The sequence below is a fragment of the Ambystoma mexicanum genome, chromosome 4p (genome assembly GCF_040938575.1).
Source record: "Ambystoma mexicanum isolate Mex_15411 chromosome 4p, UKY_AmexF1_1, whole genome shotgun sequence".
NCBI lineage: Eukaryota > Metazoa > Chordata > Amphibia > Caudata > Ambystomatidae > Ambystoma > Ambystoma mexicanum.
In genome coordinates, this window is record NC_090927.1 from 553,160,117 (window position 1) to 553,166,110 (window position 5,994).

Here is a 5,994-nt window from a genome sequence, read left to right on the forward strand (position 1 = left end):
CTCCTGGCTGAACATTTAATCTCCTCAACTGCTGCATGCATTGATGCACAACACCTATCACACCAGCAGTGGAGAGAGCACATACAGCAATTGAGGCAGGTCATCAGAGAGGATAGTTTGGCTCACTGGAAAGCCCTGCATGATGAGTATTTGGCCTCCAGGGATCACCAGCGGCAGTTGACGAACACCTTGAAGGAAAGAGTACAAGCAGAGATGTTGTCCTCAAGGGACTCCCAACATCAAGACATGGAAGCCCACATGAAATGCTTGCAGGCAGAGATGTCATCTTTGAAGGAATCTCTAAATAGAGATGCAGTAGCCCAGAGAAACTGCCTGCAGGTTGAGATGTTGTCATCAAGGTAATCCCATCATCAAGACATGGAGACCTTGAATCAGTCTCTGCATGATTAAATCTTTACCACAAGGGACATCCACCGCCAATAGATGACTACCTTGAGACAAACTCTCACCCTGCAGTTGGAGATGTCACAGGTGAGCATGCATAATGACTCTGTGGCCACACGCGACAAACATAATCAAGGACTTTGTCACAATTAGGGCCCTCATGCATGCATCATTCTCACTATTGGCCATAGCCGATGAAGAGCAGGGTTTGGCACTGCGTGTTCAGAGTGCACCATTCCAGGGTCCATTACAGGATTGCGTTCCCAGTTGAACCACACCACATCTTCTGCATGTTACCTGGTGTCCATGAGCCCGTGGAGAGGGTATGCATGTTCATTCTTATTTTTCTGTTCACATTTGTGCCACCTCCACCCCTTCCCAACAGGGTGGACATTTTTCTTTTTTTATATTGTTATATTTTGCCCACATCCAAGATGGAATATTGTTCAGTTTTGTTGTCATCGGCCATGGTGGACTATATGTGGTTTGTAAGCCCTTCCAAGATGGACTTTTTTTCTCATAATATTTTATTCACTCATGTCAGGGCCATACCCCTCCCCCTACTCCTAAATCCATTGTGATTCACAGGACTGGACATGCGGCCATGCACAGTGGAGTTAACTGCCATGGTTATGTGGACTGCTACAGCCTCCCACATACAGGTGCACAACCATATCTGCAGTCTGTGTGACCCATTGTCACAGCGGGTCACACAGACTGCAGCAGGTCAACAACTAAAGGAGTCACACAGTCCGTGTGACTCCTTTAGCTGTTTCAAACCAATGTTCAATGTTGTTACAGGTATCTTGCCTCATCCAGTGCCCACACTCCCAGAGAGGTTCACCCAGCATCCTTTATCCACTCGACTCTCCATTGCCTATACTGGAAACTGGCCCTACTTGCCCAATGTGGAGGCACAGTGTTAGATTGAAGTGGTGAGAGATTCACAGAAGAACAGCTCTATGAGCAGGTAAGGTTGTGCACTGTCAGTCAGATTCATAGCTGGTGACATGGGCACTCCAATGTGGCATACAGTGGAACACATAGGGTTTTCATGGATGATGTGATTTGTTGATGTTTGGTGTATGGTCAGTGTCGCTGGAGATGCATGTTGGCCTACATGTGTGTGTGTTGTGACACTCCTTCAGATAGCTTCACATCTCCCCTGGGAAGTATCCCTTACCATGAGGGTAGGGAAGTGAGGCCGCTAAGCAATAGTCCCCGGAGTTATGGTAACTTGCAGGAGGATCTCATGGGGAGCGACTCGTCTCCTGGGAATAAGGACACAATTGGCTAGGCACAACTCCAGTGTAATTCCACCTTGTAGGCTGATGATTATGCCCAAATCTTATAAGCATAAGATCACCTCCAAAACTAACTGTTAATGTGAAATATCGAACCCAGACAAAAATACACAGAAGAAGAAGCGCGTAGAAGTGCTTCATTTAAGCGGAATGAAGGCTAGAACATCTGATTTCAGTTGGAAGGGTTTTACGCTAGTGCCAACCCTGCTAGTTAAACGGAACAGAAACCACAGACTGTGTACTTTGTCATCCTCTGATCCACCCGGCAAAGGACCATGCAGTTCTGGCAAGCTGGAAGCTGTGATACAGCCAGAGGGAGAACCAAGCCTAGGAAACTGAAACAAGGCTTCAGGAGACTGCAGCAGGGCTTGTCTCCAAGACTGAGAAGAGGAATAGTCAGATGCCCTAGAAGTGACTTGCTACTCGGTTGGGAACCAGTGTGCTAAACTTGGAGAGACTGAGAGGTGGTGGCACGACCTGTAGTGGGTGGGCCAGTGATCTGATAATGGCGCTGAGTCCGCCAGCCGTAGCCTACAGCAGAGCCACATAGGTGACTATCAGGAGAGAGTGGGAGACCACAGTGGAGGCATAACATTTCACAATGGGACCGAGGGGTCAGATAGCTATGCTGAGGCAGTACCCATGAGAGGCCAGATGCAGAGAACTACTAAAGGAAGAAGATGAACTAAGAAATGTGGACCGTAACCCTAGCCAAACCAGTGAAGGGTTTGGTGGGAGAAGGTAACAGGAACACGTACAAGTCCAGGAGGGGGCAGCAATGTTACGAGACTGCAAACTATAAAGGAAGAGAGAAACCCATAAACCATTCTGTGATGCAGTACCCAGGCCAGTTCCACAAAGGTGTGGTGCTGGAAAGTCGAGAGGGACTCCAGGTACTGCTTCATCGTCCCAGTGGCAGCAGATTAAGATTTGTACAAAACCAGACTGTGAAAAACTCCTTAAGGGAGTTACACATCTTAGTAAGAACATTGAAAGACATTGGCGAACCAGCTAGGAGAAGGGAGTCATTATTCTAGCCCCACAAGAACTTTAGGTGACTGTTTATTTCTGTTGGGTTACAGAGAACCCAGAACTTTTGTGGAAAACGTGTTTTAAACAACCCGAGAGGGGTTTGGACGCTTTACACCCAGGAGAATAGTCATTCTCCTGGATTACGAACAGTAGCTGGACTTTATGGTATTTTGTTATAGTGACAGGGATAGAGTAAGTGCCTTTGTGACCAGGATGGAACCTTTTTTGGTTTGACTCGTACAGACTTCCTGATGAGCACCCAAGTTTCTTTAGTTTAGGTAGAAAATCCCCTTAGAATTAGTTATAGACAGGTTTGGTTTATCATTTAACAGAGGTCTATAGCAACTACTATGGCACCACTTGGTCAGTCTCTTCATTCCTTGTCACCACCGTGTGTGCAGGTCTCCTTGATCAGCCATGCGTCTCCTTGGGATGTACCTGTGCAAATGCTTCTGGTGGGAGCTGATGCAGTAGCTCAGTTTACTGTGTGGCATTCCATTTCACTCTTGTATTGTGTCAAGTTCATTGGCCACTCCATGATCAGTGGTGGACTGGACTATTGTGTAATCTTGGGAAATTGTGGTCTGCCTCTGCATCCTGGGCCTCGTTTATGTGTTTTTTCTCATGGGAATCGGGTTGCGCATCTTGTGGAAGTGTGATATTTGGTGGATGATTCACTTGACATGTATGCATGTGGGTGATGTGTGTAGTGTACAGTGTTCTGCTGGTGAGGTGCAGGTATCAGATGCTGGTCTGTCTTTATCATGTGCCATGTGTCATGTTGCTGATGTGTTGACATAGATATGTCAAGGAATGTTGATGGAAAGGGGTATGTTTCCTTACCTTTTTGTTTATGTTTGTGTATTCTGTGGTTAGCTAGTGTGCTTGCTAGTATTCCCGGGGTGCATCTTCATGATTGGAGGGGTACATGTTGAGTTCAAATAAGACATGCATGTGCATGGGGTGGGTGGCCAGCTGTTGTGTGAAGGTGAGCATATGCAAAGGGTGAGATCAGGAACAGGGCTCCTGATACCTACTCGTCCGCTCACATGGGTATGCAGTGTGATATTACACAAGGACCTGGTTGCGGAGTGCTACATACAACTGGAAACCATGACAGCTATGGACTACCCAGCAGTGCACTCTGGCCACCAACCCTCCAAAGCTCAAATGTGTTTAGGGGTAGGCCTCCCTGCCAAAGGCACTGCAACCTCCCCCAACAAACTGCCTGGATGTTTCTAAATCTGGGCCTGGGCCACATGACGGGGATGGGGGTTGTATTCCCAGGGTGCCAGGAGACCTTCCCACCCAGGCCCATTGGAATTCATTGTACTACCAGATTGCGCTCTCCAAGCCCAGCCATCTAGTAGTGGGCCATATGGATGGATGGAAGGCCCAAATGGCTTCAACCTTTTGTGGTGGGACCAAGTCCGATTTGCATATGGTTTTTCCCCTTCTGTAATGGCTTTGCAGGTGAAGAAGTATGGCTGAAAGTGTGTCCAGAGTAATGCCAGAGGTTCGGATTAATCCAAACCTCCCAACCATCACCTCTTTTGTTTTGCGTAGGACCAGATACCTGGCCTGTTCTGAGGGGTACAAATGAGTGTATGTACTCCATATGGGTACATAAGGAGGCTGGACACTTTTGCCAATACCACCCCCTCTGTCACCCAGGGTACACAGACTACAAGATGGCTTAGTCCCCTTTCCCCGGAGTAAAGTAGACAGTGTGTATGGCTCATGTATGTGCATCAGTAGGTTTGTACTAAACAACCCAGACCCTGTGGTGATATCACAGCCCCCAGGCCAGGCAAGAGCCACACCCCACCTAATGGCCCCGCCCAGCAGGTAGTTCCTGCCAGTGGCATATGCTTGCCTCAAAGATTGAGCCATATACGCATTAGTACACACAGCCAGTACAGTGACACTGCAAATGGCTGATTGATTTAGTGATGTTCCCTTTGATTGCCACATCTGTTACTTAGATTACTGTGGTGAATGTTCATCAAATACATGCCCATAAACGCTGAACTCCTGGGATACATGCATTAATCAGTTCAAGACCAATCTTGTGTAGCACGGCTGCTTTGGTGACTGTAGCTACGCTCGGTCAGTTTGGATATCCCTGTGACGGCAACCATGAGTTCGATATCTGCCCTATCAAAGTCTGATGATACTTTATGTGCCTACCATGGTGATCACAGGTAAGGGGGAATCAGGATTTAATTCCAGAGAGGGAGCATGAGAAACACATGCCACATCCAAGGAAGGCAGCAGTCATGCAATTTACCCACTCCCTATTCAGGGAGGTAGTAAAGGAAATGTATGTTACAGGACTCTTTTGAGGTCCTGTAATTGGAATGTGCAGACTTCACATCCTTTAACAAGGATTCATTGGTGGACAAGTCAGTTGCCAGCAGCCATAGTAATTCCAGTTCCAAATGTGTATGTTATAGTTGTTGCACTTAAAATATCTCAAAGTTGGATCTTTTAATCGTGCTGGTGGACTTGCATGCAAACACCTGTCCCAGCCACTGCCACCATCACCAATGAAGCCCTGTCACACTACCACAGAGGATGACAGGCAGCCATCACAGACTGAGCACCTGATACCTGTTTGTTATGTACCACAATGTTCTTCTTGGACTCCCAAGTAAGGAAGCTAGAAAGGGCACAGGTCTGCCTCGTCGCACAGGTAGGACGGGTGGTGCTGCTTCCCACAGCATCTCCTTCACGGGCAGGTTCAGGCTGATGTCTGAATGAGTGAAAGTTGTCTGTGACCTTTGTCGGTGGATTATTTGGCTCACGCATTGATGAAGAACGCAGCTAGCTGCAATAATTAGTGTGATTTGTAAGACACATTGATCATCAACACTTTGAAATTACCTTGCAGCCCCAGGTTCCTCCTGAGGGTACGCCTATCTGAGGATTGTTTGAAAGTCAAGCACCCCAGGCACCTTCCCCGTGGGTGCAACTGGGGCTGTAACGAGGACCCCATTCCCTTTGTCCTCCTAAGGTTAGATCCCAATCAGCAACGTTGCTGGACCAATGGACCTGGTGCAGTTACTTATTCCCATCACCTCCTGAACTCCCTGTTTCATCCCTTGTGTGGTCAGGTGAGGCAGGGACAAAGCATGCCCCCGGTAGTGGTGGTGTTGGGCTGAACACTGCAACATTCATCCCACTACCCCAGAGTAGCTGTCTGTGCAGTGGGTGGCTGTCTATGGTGTTGCACAGCTGCCAGCACAGGATG

The 5,994-nt window shown here is 47.8% G+C and overlaps 1 pseudogene; it reads left to right on the top strand.

Moving 5' to 3' along the window:
* Window positions 1-5,519: 5,519 nt before the first annotated feature.
* On the top strand, window positions 5,520-5,673 carry LOC138459972 (5.8S ribosomal RNA; annotated as a pseudogene).
* Window positions 5,674-5,994: the final 321 nt, after the last annotated feature.